The 26,593-nt window shown below is 39.3% G+C and overlaps 1 protein-coding gene and 11 non-coding genes across 12 annotated transcripts in view; 10 read left to right on the forward strand and 2 right to left on the reverse strand.

Annotated features, from left to right (window-relative positions):
- LOC129748336 (low-density lipoprotein receptor-related protein 6) overlaps positions 1 to 26,593 on the forward strand; it is a 168,146-nt gene that overhangs the window by 24,209 nt on the left and 117,344 nt on the right. The gene's annotated exons all lie outside the window — the stretch shown is intronic.
- On the reverse strand, positions 1,809 to 1,880 carry Trnap-ugg (transfer RNA proline (anticodon UGG)). Its single transcript has one exon. It is a non-coding gene; the product is annotated as a tRNA-Pro (tRNA).
- Positions 2,514 to 2,585, forward strand: Trnap-ugg (transfer RNA proline (anticodon UGG)). The gene has a single exon. It is a non-coding gene; the product is annotated as a tRNA-Pro (tRNA).
- On the forward strand, positions 3,219 to 3,290 carry Trnap-ugg (transfer RNA proline (anticodon UGG)). Its single transcript has one exon. It is a non-coding gene; the product is annotated as a tRNA-Pro (tRNA).
- On the forward strand, positions 3,920 to 3,991 carry Trnap-ugg (transfer RNA proline (anticodon UGG)). The gene has a single exon. It is a non-coding gene; the product is annotated as a tRNA-Pro (tRNA).
- On the forward strand, positions 5,665 to 5,736 carry Trnap-ugg (transfer RNA proline (anticodon UGG)). The gene has a single exon. It is a non-coding gene; the product is annotated as a tRNA-Pro (tRNA).
- Trnap-ugg (transfer RNA proline (anticodon UGG)) lies at positions 6,333 to 6,404 on the forward strand. The gene has a single exon. It is a non-coding gene; the product is annotated as a tRNA-Pro (tRNA).
- Trnap-ugg (transfer RNA proline (anticodon UGG)) lies at positions 7,043 to 7,114 on the forward strand. The gene has a single exon. It is a non-coding gene; the product is annotated as a tRNA-Pro (tRNA).
- Trnap-ugg (transfer RNA proline (anticodon UGG)) lies at positions 7,755 to 7,826 on the forward strand. The gene has a single exon. It is a non-coding gene; the product is annotated as a tRNA-Pro (tRNA).
- Trnap-ugg (transfer RNA proline (anticodon UGG)) lies at positions 8,474 to 8,545 on the forward strand. Its single transcript has one exon. It is a non-coding gene; the product is annotated as a tRNA-Pro (tRNA).
- On the forward strand, positions 11,202 to 11,273 carry Trnap-ugg (transfer RNA proline (anticodon UGG)). The gene has a single exon. It is a non-coding gene; the product is annotated as a tRNA-Pro (tRNA).
- On the reverse strand, positions 13,605 to 13,676 carry Trnap-ugg (transfer RNA proline (anticodon UGG)). Its single transcript has one exon. It is a non-coding gene; the product is annotated as a tRNA-Pro (tRNA).

The following is a 26,593-nucleotide window of genomic DNA, read 5'->3' on the forward strand; positions in this document are numbered from 1 at the left end:
ATCTCCAGGTGTACTTGTGTGGGAGGCGGTGCTGGAAAAAAGTACTACGTGCGGCCATTCGTTTGGAGGCGGCGAAATCTATTAGTCTGAGGCCGTTTTCGTTGGTCAGCTGATGCACGGTGAACCTTCCAATTGTCGGGTAAAATTTCTCCTCCTAGCCAACCTGAGAATTAAAATCCTCGATAACGATCTCGATATCATGTTTTGGGCGAAATCCTTTTTCATTAAACGAAATAGGCACTGCAAGTGATTTTCGGTCCGTATTTCAAGTACGAATTACAAGAATGTCCTCAAATTTTAAATCTTAAACGAAAACTGATTATTTCAAAACATCTTGAAAGAGCCCACCTGCATTTTTTAGTGAAAACTTTTCAAGAGGGTCCTAATTTTTCATCTGAATTATAGGACTCCGATGTTTCGAAAGAACAAATGTGAGTTTACTAACTTCTTCCCAAATCCAATATAATTCCATCCGGGGCAGCCACAAATCGAATCGAAACAACAAGCCCAAAAACAACAACAAGCACACCAGCACAAACAACAACAAAAATCCGATTTTGGTCAACACTTGATGGTGCCTACATTATTGGCCAGAAGACCGTACCCGGCTGCTGGAGCAGGAGCAGGAACAGGAGGTATAAGACAATTGAGCCAAACAAGCAACCAGAACACGCAACAACCAGCAAACGAACTAAACGAGAAGAGAAATATATTGGTCGTGGGTCAACACAGGGTGGCTCGAAAAAAGGTTTGAGTTTCCGTTTTGGTTTTCATTTATGTTTTCCTAAGATAGAAAATTGTCAAAAAAATTTCTACTAAAGATCAAGAAATTTCTGTATAGTTTAAATTCTTCTAGAAAATTTATCGATCCACCCTCGCCAGGAAGGGTCTAAACAGGCAGCAACCATCCAGATCCGTCCAGACTGGCGAGCGAGCCTCTCGAAAGTAAACCCTCCGGACGAGGGAACAACAGAAGAAGGGAAAAAACACCCGAAGCAGAGGCCAATAATAAGAATATATTATTGAAATTGCGTTCTTCCCGAGACCCGTAAAATAGGCCTCCTCGGCCCTGCTCAGAAACGAATGGCGCGCGAGATGGAACCGATCCTCGAGGTTCGAAGCAGAATCTCGGAAAGCCTGTGTTGTAATACATGTATGGTTATCGGTTGTAGGAGGGTTTCGAGCCAAACTCCCTAAAGAGAGGAGGAAGGGCGAAACGGGAAACTTGAAATCTTATAACAAGGCACTGATCGTTTTATTTATTTTTTGCCCCTCTCGGAGGCTTTCCAGCTTCGACGCCCGCGATGTTTTTTTCCCCTGGATTGTCAAGCCCTTGGCTGCTGGCGTGAGTTGGTCTCTTGTTTCCTGAAGGTTTTTACGATTTTTGACCTTAGTTAATTTTCGAATTTTAACAACCGAACATGGAATTCGAACAAAACACACTTTTAAGTTTAACATCAATCTACAAGTCGCTCAATTTAGAAGAAAAAGTAGTAAAAACTGTAAACTATGAGTTTTTTTTCTGTTTTTGAAAAAATGCATCCATTTGTGGGTCTAGAACATTATGGATTGTTGTTGATTTTTCTGTTTGCGAAATGTGTTTTGATCACCCGAAAAAAAGCCAAATTCTCTGCGTAAGAAGGTTGTTGCTGATTAGGAAGTGTAGAAGAAAATGCTTTTCATAATTGTATTCTAGTACCGCAAGTCAACGGCGATCAATAATATGATAGACTCACCAATACCAATGGTCTGCGTTTCTGGATGAGTATATTATGCATAAGCTGTGACTTAATCTTAAAAATACATCCGGGCTCAACCGGGATTTGAACCCGGGACCTCTCGCACCCAAAGCGAGAATCATACCCCTAGACCATTGAGCCGATCGTTTGATGTGGCAAAATGGTACTAATGCATTCCAAAATCCAGAAAGAATTTGTATTCAACTCGTTAACTGCCAGCGCGCGTCGTTCGATCAAAATTGTAAACACAGGTATTTTTAATTCATCATTGAGCCTTGAACACCATGGACCGTTGTTGATTTTTCTCACTGCGAAATGTGATTCCCGCAATCACTAGCAAAACAAAGCTTTACAGCTATGCTACGTAAAATTGCATTTATCCTTTTGGAACTGGAAGTGACAAAGAAAAAGCTGTGTACAATTGTTTTCTGGTATCGCAAATCAACGACAATCCATAATAATCCAGACCCACCAACACTAAAGTCCGCAGTTATACCTCTTATTGGTTAAAAATTTCTTTCAAATTTTGAAAAATAATAATATAAACCTAAAAATGAGCGGTAACAAGTGATCCACAAAAATGTACTATTTACAAAACTACCATTCGGTGTAGTTTTGTCACCTGCTATTTGTCAAACTACCATTCGGTATAGTTTTGTCACCTCCTATCGCTGAAATGTCTTCTTAAAACGAAGCGCGAGCAACCAATTTGGACAGAGGTCTACAACATTTGACATTTCAAGTCTACATAATATTGTATCCAAATTTTCAAGCGGCTCAATGGTCTAGGGGTATGATTCTCGCTTTGGGTGCGAGAGGTCCCGGGTTCAAATCCCGGTTGAGCCCATATATTTTTAAAAGGCTCTCGGCTTTCTATGCAAATTTCCAGACACAAAGAGAAGAAAATCATTGCGTGAGGTCAACGACAGTCCATAATAATCTAGACACACAAATGGGGTTGAGCAACGTGATATCTATTAACTATCTTAAATGACAATTTGAAAATGTTAAATGAGAAATGATTATTGAACCCACACTGATCTCAACGTTGCTTACTCTCAAATCGGCAATTAATCGATCAGTCATCAGCCAGCTAATCCAGCAAATCAAGTCAGTTCAGTACCGTTAAATTGCATTTGTCTTCCTGAAACTGGAAGTGCCAAAGAACAAGCTGTATATGATTGTTTTCTGATATCGCAAATCAACGACAATCCATAATAATCTAGACCCACCAACACTAAAGTCTACAGTTGCGCCTCTTCTTGGTTCAAAATTCCTTTTAAGTTTCGAAAAAAAATATAGATCTTAAATGAGTGATCCTCAAAAATATACTATTCTCGAACTACCATTCGGTACAGTTTTGTCACCTCCTATCGCCGAAATGACTTCTTGAAACGTATCGCGAGTAACCAATTTGGACAGAGGTCTAAAACATTGGACATTTCAAGTCTACATAAGATTGTATCCCAATTTTCAAGCGGCTCAATGGTCTAGAGGTATGATTCTCGCTTTGGGTGCGAGAGGTCCCGGGTTCAAATCCCGGTTGAGCCCGTATATTTTTAAAAATCTTAATGCTTTCTATGCAAATTTTCAGAGACAAAGAGAAGGAAATCATTATTGCGTAAGGTCAACGACGGTCCATAATGTTCTAGACCCACAAATGGGGTTGAGCAACGCGATATATATTGATCATCTTGAATAACAATTTGAGAATGTAAAATGAGAAATGTTCATCACACTGATCCCAACGTTGCTTACTCTCAAAATCGGCAATTAATCGATCAGTCATACCAAGCCAGTAAAGTCTAGTCAGCTCAGTACCGTTAAATTACATTTGTCTTCCTGGAACTGGAATTGACAAAAAACAAGCTCTTCATGATTGTTTTCAGATATCGCAAATCAACGACAATCCATATTAATCTAGACCCACCAACACTGACTTCTGCAGTTATGCCTCTTCTTGGTTCGAAATTCCTTTGTTTTGAAAAGTAATAATATAGACCTCAAAATGCGAGGTAACAAGTGATCCTAAAAAATGTACTATTTCTCAAAGTACCATTCGGTGTCACCTTCTTTATCGAAATGACTCCTTGTATCGTATCGCAATAAACCAATTTGGATAGAGGTTGACAACATTGGATATTTCAAGTCTACATAATACTTTGCCTCAGCTTTCACGCGGCTCAATGGTCTAGGGGTATGATTCTCGCTTTGGGTGCGAGAGGTCCCGGGTTCAAATCCCGGTTGAGCCCGTATATTTTTAAAAATCTCAATGCAAATTTTCAAAGACAAAGAGAAGGAAATCATTATTGCGTAAGGTCAACGACGGTCCATAATGTTCTAGACCCACAAAGAGGGTTGAGCAACGTGATATCTATTTTGACCATCTTGAATAACAATTTGAATGTAAAATGAGAAATGATTAAACCCACACTGATGTCAACGTTGCTTACTCTTAGGCAATTAATCGATCAGTCATCAGCCAACCAAAAGCCAGTTAAACAAGTCAGTTCAGTACCGGTAAATTGCATTTGTCTTCCTGGAACTGGAAGTGACAAAGAAAAAGCTCTACACCCATAGAAGAGGTTGCAAAAATCCAATGCCTATTTAGCACATCTCTGTGCCGATAATGCGCTGAAATGTGCACTGTGCCGAAGATGATATGTTTGAAAAACCGTAACTGGCATAAGGACTCGCCTCCCAACTAAAATGATGCATGACCACTACATTCAAGCAAAACAAGAAAAACATTTTATGGGATTTCGTTCCTATTGGATAATTCATCCCAGAAACAAGAAAATAAAAATATAAACCACAGCGCCCGTAGGGAGAATCGAACTCAAATCTCTAACCAAATGGTCTTGCCAGACCGACATCTTAACCAGTGTACTATTTGAGCTTCATGCAGGAAGAGGGATATTTGTCATAGGCATTCTGCCACCGATCAATCACAAAAGAAACGCACGACAGTGGCTTCCCGGCGTTTGGCCTCCTTTCAAGGTATTCATTTGTCTTGCGATGGAAACGGGAAAGGGAACGGGAGTGGAGGAAACGGGAAACCCATTGAATGAGAACTGTGCTTTGCTTACTGCCTGCTATTACATACACACGCTACATATACACAGCTGCAAAAGCCGGGCAGCTTGGCCGGTGCTTGTTTGCCGGTGAGTTGAAGGAATATATTCTTGTTGCTTTTGCTACATACACACGCACAGCTTAGCCGTGGTTGTTTGCCGGCAAATTGAATTGAAGGAATGTTTATTTGTTGTTGCTTTTACTGCATACACACGCACAGCTCGGCCGTGGTTGTTTGCCAGTGGATTGAAGGGATTGAATTAGAAGGATGTTTTTGTTGTTGCTTTTGCTACATTCACACGCACAGCGCTCGGTTCGCTGGCTGCCTGGTGTTGGCCGGTATTTATTTCCATCCTTCTTCGTCTTGTGATGCGATAGGGAGGGACGTGAAAGCGTTTTTATTTTGTTTCTTTCAGACATACGCAATTCGGTTAACTTGGGAGATTAATGCCGGTGGGAGCAAATCGAATCAGCACCAATCGCGTTATCTTCTTGTACCAATGATGCTATGTAATTGACTACACGCCATTGGCACAGAGGCTGAATTTTGGGTGTATATGATTGTTTACTGATATCGCAAATCAACGACAATCCATAATAATCTAGACTCTCCAACACTAAAATCTACAGTTATCCCTCTTCTTGGTTCAAAATTTCTTTTAAGTTTCGAAAAATAATAATCTAGACCTCAAAATGAGAGGTAGCAAGTGATCCTCAAAAATGTACTATTTATAAAACTACCTATCTCCGAAATGTCTTCTTGAAACGTATCGCGAGGAACCAATTTGCACGGAGGTGTACAATATTGAACATTTCAAATCTACATCATACTGTATCTCAATTTTCAAGCGGCTCAATGGTCTAGGGGTATGATTCTCGCTTTGGGTGCGAGAGGTCCCGGGTTCAAATCCCGGTTGAGCCTATGTATTTTTTAAAAGTTCTATGCTTTCTATGCAAATTTTCAGAGACAGATAGAATGAAATCATTCTAGCGTAAGCAACGCGATATCTATTGATTACCTTGAATAACAATTTGAGAATGTAAAATGAGAAATGATTAAACCCACACTGATCCCAACGTTGCTTATTCTCAAAGTCGGCAGTTAATCGATCAGTCATGCCAAGCCAGTAGAGTCAAGTTAGCTCCGTACCGTTAAATTACATTTGTCTTCCTGAAACTGGAATTGACAAAGAAAATGCTCTTTATGATTGTTTTCAGGTATCACAAATCAACGACAATCCATAATATTCTAGACCCACCAACACTAAAGTCTGCAGTTATGCCTCTTCGTGGTTCAAAATTTATTTGAAATTTTGAAAAATAATAATATACACCTAAAAATGTAAGGTAACAAGTAATTTAAAATGTACTATTTCTCAAAGTACCATTCGGTATAGTTTTGGCACCTCCTATCGCCGAAATGACTTCTTGAAACGTATCGCGAGCAATCAATTTGAACAGAGGTCTATAACATTGGACATTTCAAGTCTACATAACACTTTATCTCAGCTTTCAAGCGGCTCAATGGTCTAGGGGTATGATTCTCGCTTTGGGTGCGAGAGGTCCCGGGTTCAAATCCCGGTTGAGCCCATATATTTTTAGAAAGCTCTATGCTTTCTATGCAAATTTTCAGAGACAAAGAGAAGGAAATCATTTTTGCGTAAGGTCAACGACGGTCCATAATGTTCTAGACCCACAAATGGGGTTAAGCAACGTGATATCCATTGACTATCTTAAATAACAATTTTAAAATGTAAAATGAGAAATGATTAAACTCACACTGATCTCAACGTTGCTTACTCTCAAATCGGCAATTAATCGATCAGTCATGTCAAGCCAGTAAAGTCAAGTCAGCTCAGTACCGTTAAATTATATTCGTCTTCCTGAAACTGGAATTGACAAAGAATAAGCTCTTTATGATTGTTTTCAGGTATCACAAATCAACGACAATCCATAATAATCTAGACCCACCAACACTAAAGTCTGCAGTTTTGCCTCTTCTTGGTTCGAAATTCCTTTGTTTTGAAAAGTAATAATATAGATCTAAAATTAGAGGTAAAAAGTGATCCTCAAAAATGTACTATTCCTCAAATTACCATTCGGTATAGTTTTGTCACCTTCTTCGCCGAAATGACTTCTTGAAATGTATCGCGAGGAACTAAATTGGACAGAGGTCTACACCATTGGACATTTCAAGTCAACATAATACTTTGCCTCAGCTTTCAAGCGGCTCAATGGTCTAGGGGTATGATTCTCGCTTTGGGTGCGAGAGGTCCCGGGTTCAAATCCCGGTTGAGCCCATATATTTTTAAAAAGCTCTATGCTTTCTACGCAAATTTTCAGACACAAAGAGAAGGAAATCATTTTTGTGTAAGGTCAACGACGGTTCATAATGTTCTAGACCAACAAATGGGGTTAAGCAACGTGATATCCATTGACTATCTTAAATAACAATTTTAAAATGTTAAATGAGAAATGATTAAACCCACACTGATCTCAACGTTGCTTACTCTCAAATCGGCAATTAATCGGTCAATCATCAGCCAGTCAATTCAAGTCAGCTCAGTACCGTTAAATTGCATTTGTCTTCCTGGAACTAGAAGTGACAATGAACAAGCTCTTTATGATTGTGTTCTGATACCGCATATCAACGACAGTCCATAATATTCTAGACCTATCAACACTATTGTCTGCAGTTATGCCTCTTCGTGGTTCGAAATTTGTTTAAAGTTTTGAAAAATAATAATATAGACCTAAAAATAAGAGGTAACAAGTGATCCACAGAAATGTACTATTTATCAAATTGCCATTTGGTATAGTTTTGTCACCTCCTATCGCCGAAATGACTTCTTGAAACGTATCGTGAGGAACCAATTTGTACGGAGGTGTACAACATTGGACATTTCAAGTCTACATGATACTGTATCTCAATTTTCAAGCGGCTCAATGGTCTAGGGGTATGATTCTCGCTTTGGGTGCGAGAGGTCCCGGGTTCAAATCCCGGTTGAGCCCATATATTTTTAAAAGGCTCTGGGCTTTCTATGCTAATTTCCAGAGACAAAGAGAAGAAAATCATTTCGTAAGGTCAACGACAGTCCATAATAATCTAGACACACAAATGGGGTTGAGCAACGTGATATCTATTGACTATCATAAACTATCTTAAATAACAATTTGAAAATGTTAAATGAGAAATGAATAAACCCACACTAATCTCAACGTTGCTTACTTTCAAATCGGCAGTTAATCGGTCAGTCATCAGCTTGTCAAGTCAAGTCAGTTCAGTACCGTTAAATTGCATTTGTCTTTCTGGAACTAGAAGTGATAAAGAACAAGCTCAATATGATTGTCTTCTGATACCGCAAATCAACGACAATCCATGATATTCTTGACCCACCAACACTATTGTCTGCAGTTATGCCTCTTCGTGGTTCAAAATTCCTTTAAAGTTTCGAAAAATAATAGTATAGCCCTAAAAACGAGAGGTAACAAGTGATCCACAAAAATTTACTTTTTATACAAATTGCCATTCGGTATAGTTTTGTCACCTGCTTCGCCGAAATGACTTCTTGAAACGTATCGCAAGGAACCAATTCGCACGGAGGTCTACAATATCGGACATTTCAAGCCTATATAATACTTTTCATCAGCTTCCAAGCGGCTCAATGGTCTAGGGGTATGATTCTCGCTTTGGGTGCGAGAGGTCCCGGGTTCAAATCCCGGTTGAGCCCATATATTTTTAAAAAGCTCTTTCCTTCTATGCAAATTTTCAGAGACAAAGAGAAGGAAATCATTCTTGTGTATGCCCAGACAACCAGAAGTCGTATTTTCTTTTACAGATTACATCGTATAGAATGTTATTTATATTCATTTTCGTATATCTGCACCTACAATGTGCGGTCCATGCATATTCTTTATCGTATTGGAAAGCATTGCATGAATTTATTACGACAAGAAGAGAGACTCATATTTATGTACATATGAACTCGACCTTTGTGTACGACAATTCGCAAAAAATCCGTGAAATAACCGATATACGGTGATCAGCCGTGACTGAGAGATTTTGTCGTGCCATGCATAAAATAATTCGAAATAAAAAACGTATATAATCTCATTGATTCGTATTAATGTGCATGCAATCGTATACCTTTGCATATTAATTCTCATGTCTGATTTTCGCAAAACGTATTTTCTGGCAATCGTAAAAGAATACAAAAAAGTTCAATAAAATCGTTTATGATAATGGAACATCGATGATTGGAATCGTATTAATCGAGGCTTCCAATTGTTGGTCTATTTTTAGATCATCGATGACGTGTTCTACGATTTAAAAGATTTAAGTTATAGAAATATACGATTTGCTTTTGGTTTAATGCCTTTGAAGCAAATCCCCTTGAATAAATATATTCCAGATAGCGTCGAGGAACCATCATGAGCTGCAGATCGTATGGTCAGGGGATCAAGTCCAGGTACTAACAATAACTTCATGAACGTTAAAAAACTTAAATTTGACAGCAAAAAACGCATATTTTTTAAATAATCTTATTTTTATTATTTTTGGGGATAAATAAACCAATTGGTTTAAGATATAAAAAAAAATAGTAATCTTATTTTTATTTAACTGACGGAAAATGAGAGCCCTGCACTCAAGTCGCAAAAGACGACCAAATAAGTCGTCAAACTTTCCATATTGTAACAAAAAATGTCGTATATTACAACCTCAATCATCCATATGATGATGTAAATTGTCATAGTATATTCCAAAAAGAATCAGGGTTGTCGGAAATGATGCGCATGACAAGTCGTGCAAATCGTAATTTTATACAATCCAAATCAAGAATATGTTTGCTAATGTACCTATATGGCCTCCAAAATGATACGTATATACTGGTTTTGCTACATTATATACGATATGTTTACACGTATATTTGCACGTATATTTGCGTTGCAAATTCAAAATACCCACCAAATGGTTGTCTGGGTGATCAACGACGTTCCATAATGTTCTAGACCGACATTTGATTTTGAATGTTAAATGAAAAATTGTTTAACCCACACTGATCATCAACGTTGCTTATTTCTCAAATCGGCAATTAATCGATCAAAGTCACCATGCTAAACCAGTCAAGTCAGTTCAGTACCGAAAAGGGCGCTTACATACGCATTTTTTTCCTCCTTAGAATAAAAAAAAAACACAAACTATCGAATGTGTGTGGTGTAGTTAGTACGATGCGCGAAATAAAAGTATGATCATCATCACTTAACTTGTCTTGTTATGTTACTCATTATTGCTCATTTTTCTTTGCACTCAAGAGGCTCTCGGATATATTCTGGACCGAGGTTTTTTGTTGCCGGATTTCTCTGTTCTGATTCTTTCTTTCTGATTTTTCCTTCACTCCACATGAGTTTTACTGTATGTCTCTGGCACTGGACCTGGCTGACTGAATGGTCAGCATTTTTTTTTTCTTTTCTTTAACACTTGAAAAATACTTGTTCGGGAACCGAGTGAGTGAGTGACCTTGTTGAAAAAGTTTCCCGTTCTTTCCACTTTTTTTCTCCCGTTCCTTCTTACTCTGCGTTAATTTTCTTATGTGTTGAAACCTTCAACATCAAGAGATATGATACCGTTTCCAACAAGTTTCTTTTTCTTGCTTTACGAGTGTTGTTGCCTGTTGGAAATGACTCTTAATGTCGTGGGTTCCGAGGAATTCGCTGTAAAGATCGCTGAGATGGAATGGATGGAGTTTATGCGCGTTGCCACAATGTATCGAATTAAGTGGTTACGACGACAAGAGTTTGAAAAGGAAGCAATTTGCCGAACAAGTTTCGAAAAAGCTTACGTCCATCATGGTGCGCTACTAAAACATGTTTGGAACAAGCGCCAGCTACTCTTATTGGTTTTTTGGGGATTTATTGAGTTAACTTTTGATTATACATTTAGTATAAAAAATCGTTCAAGAATTTTAAAATTAAAAAAACTTATAGTGTTTGAAAAAAATTGTGATCAAATAAAAAACATATATCAAATCGACAATTGCAGATTACCTCCTCAGATACTAGTTTATAAATAAAGGCCGTGTTTGAAAACAAAACAATTATTTTGGAAAACGACCGTTTCGCAGCCACACATGTTCAAATTAATCAAACTGTTCACACTTCGTCTGGCAGTTTCGACTTCCAATCTTATCGCAAAAACAGCAGCAGCTAAATAAAAAAAGGAAAATCAAAACATGTTTTTTTTTCGTACCGATGCACATTATTGCCCCGCGAGGGTCTCCAGGTGGTATTGCCTAGTGATTATTTTTGGACGAGGCATTTTTTTGGGCGTTACTTTCGCTGGCTGGTGAGACAAGTCAAATTAAAATTAAGCTATGCTTTTTTGTAGCTGGCTCAATGGTCTAGGGGTATGATTCTCGCTTTGGGTGCGAGAGGTCCCGGGTTCAAATCCCGGTTGAGCCCGGATGTTTTTTTTTTAATTTTTCTCAACATTTACTCAACCTATTGATTGATATTTAAATGTGTATAAATCAACTAGCTGAACCCGTACGAACTTCGTTTCGCTTTAAAACAAACTTCGCTTCGAAACATTCTTTCGACAATTTTGGGGAAAAAATTCAACAGTGTTTAAAGTCGCTACTATTACTATTATTATAATTCAAATTAAACTGTTGATTGGCTTTTTATTAAAATTTATGTGAGAGTGTTTTCTTCTCGATCGGTTGCAAAATCTAGACATTATGGCAGAAACATGTACTATTTTTTGTGTGCACGACTCTTTTGCTTGACCTTCACACTTAAATTGGTATCAATTAATTGCCTCCAACAAAATTATTGCACAAAACACTGAACTTTCAATGAAACCCTCTTTTTCTGTTCCATGGCCCGAAATTCGATAATTGAAACCAATTTGACGTTCCTCAAAACTCCCTTGTGCCATTTTTTCTTTTCAAATTATATGTAAAATTACGTCAGGAACTTGAAAACAGTGATCAGTGAATATAGACGCCCCTTTCGCCGACCCTTGACACGGAACATGCTACCTCATAGTATTTGCTAGCTCATAGTTTATAACCCTCATCTGAACATTTTCATCTCAATCCGATGCATGATCACGACAATATCGCGAAAACAGTGAGCAACTAACATGGACGGCCTTTTTTTTTGACCACGATTTAAAACTTGACACCTGAAATCAATTATCTTTTCTGTTAAACTCCCATGTGCCAATTTTCATTACAATTCTATGCTCAATTAAGAGAATATCGTAAAAACAGTGAACAGATAATAACCCCTTTTGCCGACCCCTGAGTCAAGATTTGAAACCTGAAAGCAAAAGAGCGTCCCTCAAAACTCCTATGCGGAAATTTTCATCTCAATCCAATGTAGAATAACGTCAAAATCGCAAAAACATTAAGCTGCTGGGTATGGACGACTCCTTCAACCGACTTCTGATCCGCAATTCGAAACTTGAAATCGATTGCTCGTCTTTCAAAACACTCATGGGCAAATTTTCATCACAATCCGGTGTATAATAACACCAATATCGCAAAAACATTAATCAGTGAATATGGACGACCCCTTTGGCCGACCCCTGACCCTAAATTTGATAACTGTAATCGATTGCTCGTCTCTCAAAACACTCATGTGCAAATTTTCATCACAATCCAATGTAAAATAAAGCCAATATCGCAAAAACATTAATCAGTGAATATGGACGACCCCTTTTACCGACCTCAAACCCTAAATTTGATAACTGTAATCGATTGCTCGTCTCTCAAAACACTCATGTGCAAATTTTCATCACAATCCGATGTATAATAACGCCAATATCGCAAAAACAAAAATCAGTGGATATGGACGACCCCTTTTGCCGACCCCTATCCCTAAATTTGACAACTGTCATCGATTGTTCGTCTCTCAAAACACTCATGTGCAAATTTTCATCACAATTCGGTGTATAATAACGCCAATATCGCAAAAACATTAATCAGTTGATATGGACGACCCCTTTGGCCGACCCTTGGCCCTAAATTTGATAACTGTAATCGATTGCTCGTCTCTCAAAACACTCATGTGCAAATTTTCATCACAATCCGACGGAAAATAACGTCAATAACGTGAAAACAATATTTGTCTTGTATGGACGACCCCCTTCAGAAGGGGTCGTCCAAAAATCTAAAAACATTTTTCATCATTCCTGGTCCTAATGAGCATCCATGCCAAATTTCAGATCTCTAGCTCTTAAGACGGCTGAGTCTATAGAGGACAAACAAACAAACAAACAAACAAACAAACAAACAAACAAACAAACAAACAAACAAACAAACAAACAAACATACAGATAATTGCTTTTTATATATATATAGATAATGTAAAATTTACCTAAGAAAATCGATAGACAGTTATAAATCCCTACCGAAAAACATTTTCAACTTCAACTTAATATTTATTAAATTGAAAATAAGGTTCAAATACATTACACACTGACACAGTTAAGATTTTCATCTTGTAGAACCGTAGGAGAAGTTGAACCGTTTTGGGAAACTGACTCAATATCATTGCTTTGTAGTAATACCAAATCAACGAAAATCCATGCTGTTCTAGACCCACCAATACCGAAATATGCAGTAATGCTTCAACTGTGAATTCAATTTTTTTTTAAAGCACGCACAAATTGCTGTTTTAAGTTTTGATAACATCTTTTTACACGACACGACAAAGCAAGCGCGTTTCCCAACATTTACATATATATTTTGCATAAGCAATGGCTTTGACCCATAAAAAACCTCCGGGCTCAACCGGGATTTGAACCCGGGACCTCTCGCACCCAAAGCGAGAATCATACCCCTAGACCATTGAGCCGCTTGTATTAACAAATGAAATAGATACCACACATGACACAGAGTCATTTTGAGTAAGTTCTATTTTGTACTTGTTTCGACTTTCGTCGATTGTGTGAGGATACATATTTTGCTTAACATAAAAATTACGCACTTCTCTTTGGTGGGTCTAGAACATTATGGATTGTTGTTGATTGCATTCACTGTTTTCCTATAAAGGGTTAAAAAGCTTCTCGATTAATTTTGCCACCAATGGAATTTGATTTCTGTCCAAAGGTTTGACAGTAAATATTTGTGTCCAATGTTTGGATTATTTTTACTGAAAATATGATAAATTTTATTCAATACTAAGTGACATAAACAAAGATCCATAATGTTATAGACCCACTATTAGTACAGTAATCTTCGTGGAATTCCAGGTTTTGATTTGGCTGTGCAAAGGGTATTGCAAATAAAAACCTCTAACACGGAAGAACGGTTAATTTTTTTTTTTCAAATTTCCTTATTCATCTTTCTGAACGAATGAATCGATCACTATCTCACAATGTAATCACAGAGAAACACTAATTAAACTTTATGATCACAAACAAACGCGTGAAAAAAAAATCCGAAAAATTCGTGCAGTTATCGCAAAAGTGTCACGTAATGACAACAAACAATTTAGATTAAAGTTGTTCAAATAATTAGCGGCAGAGATTTCTTCAGAAGAGGTATCTGTGCCCCAGGTGCGGTGATTCCCGTGTTCCATTTCCCCTTTCCATCCCCAGCCAGATTCCAGATGGATGACGGAAGGAAAGTAAATAAAAGCAAGAGGAAAAAAACAAAGCCATTTGCCGCCCCGCTCTTGCACGAAGACAGCGACGACGTCGCGCATGTTTGCGTAAATGTTGTTTTTATGATTATTAGCTAAAGATTAATTTCCCTTGCTTCCCCCTTTGCCACAACACGAATCCGCCAGAAATCCGGACGAGATTCGATGCGATGCTACGCGACGCAACGCAACAGAGCGCCACCGCCATCATGCACCAGTCCATAAGAGACGCGACTGATGGAGCAGCTCGGGATTTCTGCGGTATCTGTTTTTTTTTGTTTCTTCTTGTCTCTCTGATTTGTTTGTTGTTTATCTTGCCTCGGAAATGTCTGTCACTTGGATCTCTTTTTTTTTGCTTCACTCGTTCGTTTGTTATCTTAATGACAATATTTTATATCACCTTTTTCTGCACCACCGCCACCTGCGATGGATTTTAGAGATACATTAAGCACGTGGATAACAACATTGATGGAAAGCTGCCGGGTGAGTTTTTTGGTTTTGAGCGAATGTTGAAGCAGAAGTAATTGTGTCGCTATAATTAGTAGATAAGGTTATGGTTTTTCAAGTCTCGGAAGAGTTATGAAATAACCCAAATAGTTATTTTGCTGTTTAACATACATATGAATTTTTGATAAAACACTCACAACATGGCAATTTTGAAGCGTTTTTAATATGACAACCTTTTTCAAATATTTCACTCCAAGTTCATAGAATTCATTCTGAAGCTGCCATGTTTCTATTTTTCAAATATTTTCTCAACAGCTCCAAGATTAGGTTCACTCCAAAACTTTCATTTGTTAAAGAAATTTTAGATCCGAAAAATTGAAGCAAAAAACATTTTAGAGCTGTTTAAAAAGGGGTTAATTTAAAATAACCACTACTGGAAAAGAATGATTATTGACAGTCAAATCACTTGTAAACAAACTTTCATCATGCTTTGATGTAACTGACTCACACTGATGTCATATTTTGTCTTGTCTTGTGAAGTGCAATATTGATAAGTTTCTTTTCGCGGAACAAATATTGTTGAAACAGTTTGATTCACTTTTAGTTCAAAGTTGTACATTAGACTGAGTCGATTTGGGGTCATTTTTGAATTTCTCAAACCATGGGATCTAAAATGAATTTTTTGGTTTACATAAGTAAATTTCAACTTTTAGGTTTGTATGAGAAAATTTAATAATTTGTACTGTAAAATCAATCCCCCTTATTCTGCGCCGCGCGTGAGGTGACGATAGTCGAGTCACCCGATTCCAGTAGTCGCTTTAGTAAGAAACGTCTATTAGAATGACCTTTTTGAATTCTTATCCTAATCTAGTAGTCACCGTGAGGCACAAATCGTATGCTCTGTCATATCGGCTTCGAGAATAAGGTGACAAGACTCACGTGACTCCGACTCGACTCGACTATCGTCACCTCACGCGCGGCGCAGTATAAGGGGGAATATCACTTTTGTTTCTTCTATGGAAGCATTCCTGCTAATGGTTTTTATACCAATTTATAAATCCTCTAGAATAAAAATTTCCGCTGAACCACTTTGTCGAAGACCGTAACCTCGTATCTAATAAGATTGTTCAGTACAAAATATTCAATTTTCGCATTCAAACTTAACTTTGAAACATGGCGAAATTTTCTAAAAATTGAAGAAAATTGCAATCACATGATTTTGTTTACAGTTTACGGCAATAATCTTATTTAATTCTCACTGAGCCAAGGCCGTGCGAACCCCCCTCCCCTCCAAGGACATTCTTTCCAAGTACACTGGGTTCTTTTTTAAAACGATTTTTTACACGGTTAAATTTAAACGACTTTTTAAATCGATTTTCTCGAAAAAAGAAAGTTTTTGAACAGGTCAAAACCAGGTTCTAGACATTCCTGCTTTTTTTCCAAACCACTCTTGGGTGGTAAATTGATTCGAACGTTGCTTCCTGTCGGAAACATGTGCCGGAATGGCCACTTAAAGACTCTGTGGAAGTTCCGGAACAACCGTGGCTTAAAACCCAAAACAAATTGTTGCGTTGCAACTTATTTTAATTATTTGTATTTTATTTTCTTGGCAATCTCAAGGTAAAAATCTCTAGGTAGCAAATGATGAACCGGCCCTGTTGATACGGATTGAACTTCACGATCCGACATCAAGAGGGCTACCAAAAGTAAAGATGGCTAGTCGACGTAGCGTCCATTTCAACCGTTGAGAAGAAATGCTTGAATTTCGCGCGCGATCTACAAGCATTGTCTTGGCAAAAACCCGAAGCCAACCTCATAGGGGGAGGCAATCGGGAAGCCTTCTTGCGAGCTGGTGACCCGGGGGTCGCTCTCTTAGACTCCAGACGCTGATCGGAAAAGTCGCTCGTTGAAGTCGAAAAATCGAATATTTTTAAAAACTCGTAGTCGTTGGTAAAGTGGAAGTTGTGTGGTCGTATCGGAAAACCCAAAGTTGTTGAGGCTGGCAATCTCCGACGCCGTTGCTCCGCGCCTTCGGTCGGTCTAAACGGGAAGTCGGTTAGTGGAAGTGCCTACTGGTTGTCGAACCTGGTCCTTGGAGGGCAGTTGAAGGTCCGCGCTAAGACGCTGAACGTAAGGAATCGGCGCGTAGTCGGTAAGTCATTTTTGCTTTTAAATTTCATTTGTTACATTTTGATTTTTTTCCTTGAGATTGCCAAACGTTCAACACGAGATTCGCGCAAATTTAAATTGTCCCCCCCTGGGGTAAGAGTCCGGGCTAATTAAATAGATGACCGTTGGCACATCTACAGATAGTGGATGGCGCTTAAGTGCCGACGGTAAAGTTTGCGCCTTTTAATCTCACCAGTTAAATACCGATACGTAGCAATGGCGCCCAACGTGGGGCCTTTGTTTATCAAATGCATCGTTCGGAAAAAGCAAGGTTCTAACACATACCTCCTAGAGGACGTTGAAACCGGAAAAATAGGCTCATATAGCACGGAGTTCATGAAAAAGCACTGATGAACTGCAGTATAGAAGTTGTTAGCTCGTTCTTTTCCGTTTTCTTTTGTATTTTCTTCTGCTTTTCATTTAATTCAAACCCAATTATTTGAGTAGCCATTGCTACGTATCGGTATTTAACTGGTGAGATTAAAAGGCGCAAACTTTACCGTCGGCACTTAAGCGCCATCCACTATCTGTAGATGTGCCAACGGTCATCTATTTAATTAGCCCGGACTCTTACCCCAGGGGGGGACAATTTAAATTTGCGCGAATCTCGTGTTGAACGTTTGGCAATCTCAAGGAAAAAAATCAAAATGTAACAAATGAAATTTAAAAGCAAAAATGACTTACCGACTACGCGCCGATTCCTTACGTTCAGCGTCTTAGCGCGGACCTTCAACTGCCCTGCAAGGACCAGGTTCGACAACCAGTAGGCACTTCCACTAACCGACTTCCCGTTTAGACCGACCGAATGCGCGGAACAACGGCGTCGGAGATTGCCAGCCTCAACAACTTTGGGTTTTCCGATACGACCACACAACTTCCACTTTACCAACGACTACGAGTTTTTAAAAATATTCGATTTTTCGACTTCAACGAGCGACTTTTCCGATCAGCGTCTGGAGTCTAAGAGAGCGACCCCCGGGTCACCAGCTCGCAAGAAGGCTTCCCGATTGCCTCCCCCTATGAGGTTGGCTTCGGGTTTTTGCCAAGACAATGCTTGTAGATCGCGCGCGAAATTCAAGCATTTCTTCTCAACGGTTGAAATGGACGCTACGTCGACTAGCCATCTTTACTTTTGGTAGCCCTCTTGATGTCGGATCGTGAAGTTCAATCCGTATCAACAGGGCCGGTTCATCATTTGCTACCTAGAGATTTTTACCTTGAGATTGCCAAGAAAATAAAATACAAATAATTAAAATAAGTTGCAACGCAACACTACCCCCCTCTTAAAAAGAATTATCATACGATCGTTAACGCGGCGCGCTTGCCCATAAAATTCAATTGCCACTCCTGTGTGGTCTTGACTAACATAACTGTATTTTTATAGGAATTCAAAGTGTTTCGATTAAAGCTTAAATGAAATACAATTAAATTTAGGATTGACTAAGCACGTTCCAGTTCAGACAATTTCGGGGTCATATACGTTCATCGTGGTAAACCACTCCGTCTCTATTTCATCCATCGGTAAACCGTGGAGTTACTGACCTTCAACGTCGTCGACTCGGGTCTCCAGCGAAAAAGTTGAATTTGGAAGACGCTGAATTAAAATGGCATGACGATTATGAAAATTATTCTACTTATACTCTATTAGTTCATTCAAATCTAGGTAATTAGAAATAAAACAAAAATAATAAGCGACCAAAGAAAACTACCACCTATTTTAAAAATACAAAGCTAAAGTTTAAAACAAATTTAGGCATCAGCTAGGTAGTCGTTCAAACATTTAAAAATCTTCGGTTATATACCGACGTTCCCGAGATCAGATGAATCCAATCTCTGGAACGCTTGTATGACCGTGGCTCCCTTGTTCCAGATTCGAAGACCGAAGTCGAGGCGGTGATTGAGTCTTGCAAGCATAGGAATACTTCCCCCAACATCCTCAGCTTGATTCCGGAAGGGGTTACACACACACGAGCCCCAAAGAGCTCTAAATGATTGAATAGCTATCTAGAATTCCTAATCTTCCAAGTTCCTCTAGTATTTTGGTTCTACCATTCGATTTAATCCAACCTAAATTATTGTTTCACACTTAAGTTTTAAAAGCGCAATTAAAATTGTCACCCTTGAAACTATTGCATGGCCGTGGCTCCCTTGCTCCAGAATTTAAGTCCGAAGTCGAGGCGGTGATTGAGTCTTGCAAGCATAGGAATACTTCCCCCAATATCCTCAGCTTCATTCCGGAGGGGGTGACACACACACGGACTCAAATAATTGGGTTTGAATTAAATGAAAAGCAGAAGAAAATACAAAAGAAAACGGAAAAGAACGAGCTAACAACTTCTATACTGCAGTTCATCAGTGCTTTTTCATGAACTCCGTGCTATATGAGCCTATTTTTCCGGTTTCAACGTCCTCTAGGAGGTATGTGTTAGAACCTTGCTTTTTCCGAACGATGCATTTGATAAACAAAGGCCCCAACTTGGCGCAATAGTTCCTCGAAGCGTCAGACAGAGTGAAATTTTTCCTCCAAACTGTGTCTCCCACAGAATACTGTATCGGGCGTGTACGAAGGTCATATCGAGCCTTTGAATTCTCGTATGCCTTTTTAATGTTTTCCTTAACAATTTCCCGAACTTGTTTCAACTTTACCAACGCTCTGGTTCTATCGATGTTATCAGATATCGAAGGCATTTCAGAAGAACGCATTTCTTTACCGTAGTTCAAATAGAAGGGTGTATATTTGGTAGAATCGTGAACTGAAGAATTAATTGCACACACAATTTCCGGAATTAGTTTGTCCCACTCCCTTTGGTCACTTCCCAAATAACAACGGATTGAAGTCCCGATAATACGATTAGTTCGTTCGGTGGGATTTGCTTGTGGATGGTAATATGAGTTCTTCCAGTGCTTGACCTTAAGATCGCTCAACAACTTGGTAAAATTTTGGGAAATAAACTGTTTACCATTGTCCGTCACTACTATTTCCGGAACTCCAAACCGACACTGAATTTCTTCCCTGAAAAACTGAATCAATACCTCGCTATTAGCCGCTCGATAGGGTTTGGCAATCACCCATTTTGAAAACCAATCTGTAGCAACCAACAAAACGGAATTCCCCTTTTTAGATCTGGGAAAGTGCGTAACGAAATCTAAAGAAACCACTTGAAAAGGGTAATCGCCCGGTTTTTGAGCACCCATCGGCGCCACCTCACAACGATTTGTGGGCTTTGAGCGCTTGCAAACTTCACAACTGCTAACATACCTATGAACGTCACGTAATACTCCTGGCCAATAGTATTGCTGCCAGACCCGCTTTGCTGTTTTGTTGATACCTGAATGACATCCCACTGGACTATCATGACAAGATCGTATAATATCAACCCTCTCAGATTCGGGAACAACCGTTTTCCACGCTAGAGCAGTATCTGGAGTTTTTGTTTCATCAAAGTACTGTAATTTTCCCTTAACAACACGGAACAACGGAAACTCTGTGGGATTTTCTGTAACATTCCGGATCAACTGAGAATACCACTTATCTGAACAGTCTAAACTAGAAACAACGATTTCAACCTCTGGAATTCTCGACAATGCGTCCGGAACAATATTAGCGCTCCCCTTCTTATACACCACATCAAAATCATACGAACCGAGTTTCATAGCCCAACGTGCGAGACGACCGTACGGATCCTTCAAATTCTTCAGACAAGTCAACGCTTGATGATCGGTAGAAACCACGAAATGCGAACCTTCTACGTAATGCCTAAAATGTTCGATGGCCTTCACCACAGCAAGGCATTCTTTTTCGGACACATGGTAGTTCTTTTGAGCACCCGTAAGCTTTTTACTCATGAAGGCAATAACTTTTTCATCCGCTCCCTCTCCTTGACACAGAACCGCCCCAATGGCATTTCCGCTTGCATCACACTCAATCCTAAATGGTTTGCCGTAATCAGGAACTGCCAAAACTGCTGCAGACACTAGAGCCGATTTAAGAGCGTAAAATGCTTGTTTAGCTTCCTCTGTCATCTGAAACGATTCCCCTTTCTTAGTAACGTCCGTCAAAGCACCTGCGACCTTCGAGTAGTGCGGAATAAACCTCCGATAATATCCGGCCATTCCTAAAAACCTGCGAACTTCCGTACATGACCTGGGTATAGGGTAATTCACAATGGCGGAAACTTTTCCTGGATCAGTACGAATACCTTCCTTATCTAAAACGTAACCCAAATACTGAACGGATGGTACACAGAAGAACGACTTTGCTTTGTTGACTGTAATTCCCGCTGCAGACAACCGAGTGGACACTTCCTTCAACATACGTAAATGTTCTTCGAAACTGGCAGTAGCAATTAACACATCATCCAAGAAATTCCACACTTTTGGTTGGAGATCCACGCCCAACACTCGGGAAACTACCCTACTAAGAGTAGCAGGAGCATTGGTCAACCCAAACGGCATGACTTTAAAATGATAAAGGCCGCGACCTGGAACTGTGAAGGCTGTCTTGCATCTATCAGATTCTTTCAATGGAATTTGCCAAAAGCTGTCACTCAAATCGATCGTGGACAGATACGCGGTACCCTCGATTTTGCTGAGAATATCCTCGATGTATGGCAAGGGATAAGCATCCTTACGCGTAACTTCATTCAATTTTCTCGCATCCAAACACAACCTAACTTTTCCATTCTTTTTAGCTACACAAACTAAGGGATTATTCCACGAACTTTTTGAAGGTTCAACAACATCCAAGGCTAGCATTCGATCTAATTCGACGTGAACCTGATCTAGTCTGAATTTGGAGATGGGATAATATCGTTGTTTGATTGGTTTTGCATCCCCCGTATCAATATCATGCTCCATAATCGCGGTTCTTCCCAAATTTTCTTCAGAAGTGTATGCAAACTGTTCTACTACAACATTCAAGCATTTTTGTTGCTCACGACTGAGTCCTACAACTTTCTGACTACCAACCAACCCGTTCAAAGACAACACGGCAACATCCTTTCCAAACTCTACAAATTGAGGAATTATTTTGTAGGCATCCCAGAAATCACTTCCCAGAATCAGCTGCTTTTTGATAGAAGGTAGAAGGAGCGTTGGAAGAACCTTAATTTTACCTTTAACATTAAACGGAATATCTACGTATTCAACAGCAGTGTGTGATGAACCGTCCGCTGTGGTGATCAACTGATGGGTGGAGTGCCGATCCAATTTCAACTTTGCAATTCTAGAAATACCTTGCTTTCCCAAAATACTACACATCGCACCAGAATCTAATAATCCTACAAATTCTCTACCTAAAATATCAACTCTAAGATGCGGACGATTATCGTTTTCCATGAAACAAACCAACGAACTCACTTCAACCGACAACTGATTTTCGTGAAGAGGTAAATCAGTTTTCGCAAATCTCGAATCCTCTTCTACTTTTTCGAGTTCGCTTGACCTTTTCCCGCTGGGTGGTTGTTCTTGTTTGGGCAATTTGCTGAAATTACTCCCCGGTGCCCGCACTTATAGCAGATCATTTCCCCTCTAGGTTTAGGACATGAATAAAAGAAATGATCCTCTGATCCGCAATTCCAACATTTTCTCCGCACTTCTCTAGAGTTCATTCCCAAAGCAGCAACATGTCCCAACCGATGTTCCTGGCCATCTTCTACCTCTGCCTCCGGATCCGGTAGTGAATAGTCATTGACGTCTTCTACAGTTTCATGACCTCCTCCGTAGAACGGCCTGGAATCAAGCTGATGAACACTTCTCGGGCGATCAGGGGTGGACAACGAAGGCTCCAACATAAAATATCTCGGAAGTTTTCGGACATATCGTCTTCTATCTAACAAAAACTTAGCAGACTCAATTTTCTTGCAAATTCCTACCAGCTCTTCTGATGACTTAGGGTCCTGGGCAGCAACCTTTTCCAAATAAAATGAACTCAAATTTTTCCGAAGGTAATAAAGTTTTTGTCCATCTGTGAGGGGAAATCGGATCCAGCGGAACAAAATACCCATCGCAGAGAAAAAGGAGGTGAATGATTCCTCTTCCCCTTGAATTCGTGATTCAATTTCCTCCATTAAAAGCTCATCGTAGTGAGGAGGCAGAAACTGGTCTCGAAATTTCCGCTGAAAATCATCCCATGACAGAAAAGTTAAGTATTTCTCTCGATACCATCTTAAGGCTGTCCCCGTTAACAGATGTACTATCCCAGAAAGCATATCCCCGTCCGACACGAATTCGGCTCGCTTGTACAGCGAAACGGTGTCCAGAAATTCATTCGGACTCATGCCACCGTCGTTGCTAAAACCGATACGCCACTGATGAATCGGTTTCGACTTAGGTCTTCCATAACTTGGCGAAGGCGTACTACGACTTGCCAAAAGATCCACGTACTGCTGGTTACGCGAATGAACTGTTTCTTCGAGTTGATTTAACATTGTTTGCAAAGCACCAACTTGTGCACTGATATGATCTTGACGAGTTTCCGCGTTTTCCAGAACATGCACCGTATGATCGGGAACAATATGATCAAACGTAGTTGAATTCGGACGCGAATGAAAAGGATGTTGACGCGAGGGCGGTGCCAGTAAGTTACGAGTACTTTTGGGCACTGTCCCTGTTCTACTAGCTCGCGGCGTAACGGGATATTCATACGGGGGTAACTCTTCATCCGAATCAATTCTAATGCCGTCAAAAACTGGAAGGGTTTCTGAGCAGTTTCGGGATAATCGATCAATTCTATCAGCAATGTTATTTATGGTTTTATTAATATCCTCATCCTGAAAGGTAATTCTAGATTTTGATTTGGGTTTAATAGGAGTTGGTTCCAATGCTGTCGCGTTATCTTTGAAGGAGTCTGGAAATGTTTCAACAATCTGCTCAATAATTGATCTTGTTTGGATTAAAATAATTTCGCGTGACGTTTTGATTTCACTATCTACTTCCGGTAATCGCAATCCTCGATCGTTGAGATGAACAAATTGTGAGTAATACGGTGAAACTTCTACAAACTGTTTCGTTTCCATGGCATCTTCTAATTTGGGATATAATTTTTCTATATATTGGAGAATCATTTTAACTTCTAATTTAATATCGACCAATGCATCTAAATTAGGAAAGTTAATCTGTCCCAAACTTTCTTTATGCATGGTTTCTTCTAAAATTCTTTCTCTCCCCACGTTGGGCGCCATTGCTACGTATCGGTATTTAACTGGTGAGATTAAAAGGCGCAAACTTTACCGTCGGCACTTAAGCGCCATCCACTATCTGTAGATGTGCCAACGGTCATCTATTTAATTAGCCCGGACTCTTACCCCAGGGGGGGACAATTTAAATTTGCGCGAATCTCGTGTTGAACGTTTGGCAATCTCAAGGAAAAAAATCAAAATGTAACAAATGAAATTTAAAAGCAAAAATTACTTACCGACTACGCGCCGATTCCTTACGTTCAGCGTCTTAGCGCGGACCTTCAACTGCCCTCCAAGGACCAGGTTCGACAACCAGTAGGCACTTCCACTAACCGACTTCCCGTTTAGACCGACCGAATGCGCGGAACAACGGCGTCGGAGATTGCCAGCCTCAACAACTTTGGGTTTTCCGATACGACCACACAACTTCCACTTTACCAACGACTACGAGTTTTTAAAAATATTCGATTTTTCGACTTCAACGAGCGACTTTTCCGATCAGCGTCTGGAGTCTAAGAGAGCGACCCCCGGGTCACCAGCTCGCAAGAAGGCTTCCCGATTGCCTCCCCCTATGAGGTTGGCTTCGGGTTTTTGCCAAGACAATGCTTGTAGATCGCGCGCGAAATTCAAGCATTTCTTCTCAACGGTTGAAATGGACGCTACGTCGACTTGCCAAACGTTCAACACGAGATTCGCGCAAATTTAAATTGTCCCCCCCTGGGGTAAGAGTCCGGGCTAATTAAATAGATGACCGTTGGCACATCTACAGATAGTGGATGGCGCTTAAGTGCCGACGGTAAAGTTTGCGCCTTTTAATCTCACCAGTTAAATACCGATACGTAGCAATGGCGCCCAAATTGATGGCTTAAATATCTTTAAAAAGTTTCAATTTTGGTTTTGAAAGAAATTTGTTTTGTTCAGTAGGTTGAAATTCAAATTTTGATTCCACATTTAAGCAACATTAAGTAGCTAAAACTACCAGCAGAATCGAACGTAGAGTTTTTTTTTTGCTAGCATCTTCTCCCTGCTGCACACTAAGCTTTCGAGAGAACGATTCGTAAGGAGTCAATTGCTTTGAGCGAGGAGGAGGTCGATCGATCAGCGATCGAGTATAATTTAGTTCCGTGGTGTTTTTTTTCGAGGTTGCATCGGTCGTTGTTCCCCGTGATACTATTTTCGAAGGCATTGAATACCGTTGGAATATTTTTCTTTGGTCCAACTTAGTGATAAACGGTTTGCGGTCGATACTCGGGGTTGCCTAGTTGGTAGTTTTTGGTTGGAGAATATCGTCGTTCGTTGTTTCCCTTGGGGGGCATTTGGTTTTGGTACTAGCTACGTACCTACTATATGAGCCGTGATCGCAAGTGCTGGAGGTGAAACAATAAAAGTGAAAGAAGAAGAACAACACTAAGAATCAGTTGTTCGAAGAAAGGCTCCGGAATTGTTAAAAATTATTGCTTGGGAAAAGTGAATTTCGCAGTGGATAATAAATTACGTTTTTATATACGTGGCGGGGAATTTGTTGAAGTGATTTGGCTGCTGCTTGATCGTGATGTTTTTCGACCGGTAAGTTTAAATACATTTTTTTTTTCAACTTATTTGTAAATCTAATAAATAGTTCAATTTGTAGATTTAATATCACATTTCTCTCTTTAATTCATCATATTTCAGTTTTTATTTCTGCATACATTGAAATTCTGCAGATTTTGTTAAACATTTTCATTATCTCTCATCAATAAAGTTGTTGGCTAAAGTCCCAATTGCTGGCTAGCTGGATTCTGTATGCCAATTGTCAGAGTCTCGCAGAAAGAAAAAAAGTACCTGCCTTGCAGTGCGTAGATTGTTGAGCAATTTCGGTTGAGCTCCGAAGCTATTAGTGTGGCTCATCTTTTTACTATCAACGAAGGATTGGTAAAGATTAGAATTAAAAATTAAAAATTTCTTTTTGCTTTTACTTCGGGTTTAAATTGAAAGAAACATATTTTTTAGTTTCAAGGCGATCAACATATTGCAACGGAGTTTCTGGGAATAGTCGTATTGTATAAATATTACATCTTGATATCTCACTAGTTTTTCTTTTTGTTGTGGTGATTTTTCCTAGCAGTTTTTGGAATTAGTTTTGAAAAATTGGATTGGAGTGTTGGAATTGGTCACGTGGCATCACTAGGGTGGATCGATTGTACTTATCTTCTATAATATACTTTGAATATTTTTTATTTTTGTTTTGCAATTTTTTTTTTAGGTTGAATAATTCTGTAACATTAAATAATTTAAAATAAAGGTTTTTTTTTAATATTTTTTTTCGCAGTCTAGTTTGAAGCAGTTGTCATTCAT

This window comes from Uranotaenia lowii, chromosome 2, assembly GCF_029784155.1.
Source record: "Uranotaenia lowii strain MFRU-FL chromosome 2, ASM2978415v1, whole genome shotgun sequence".
Classification (NCBI taxonomy): domain Eukaryota; kingdom Metazoa; phylum Arthropoda; class Insecta; order Diptera; family Culicidae; genus Uranotaenia; species Uranotaenia lowii.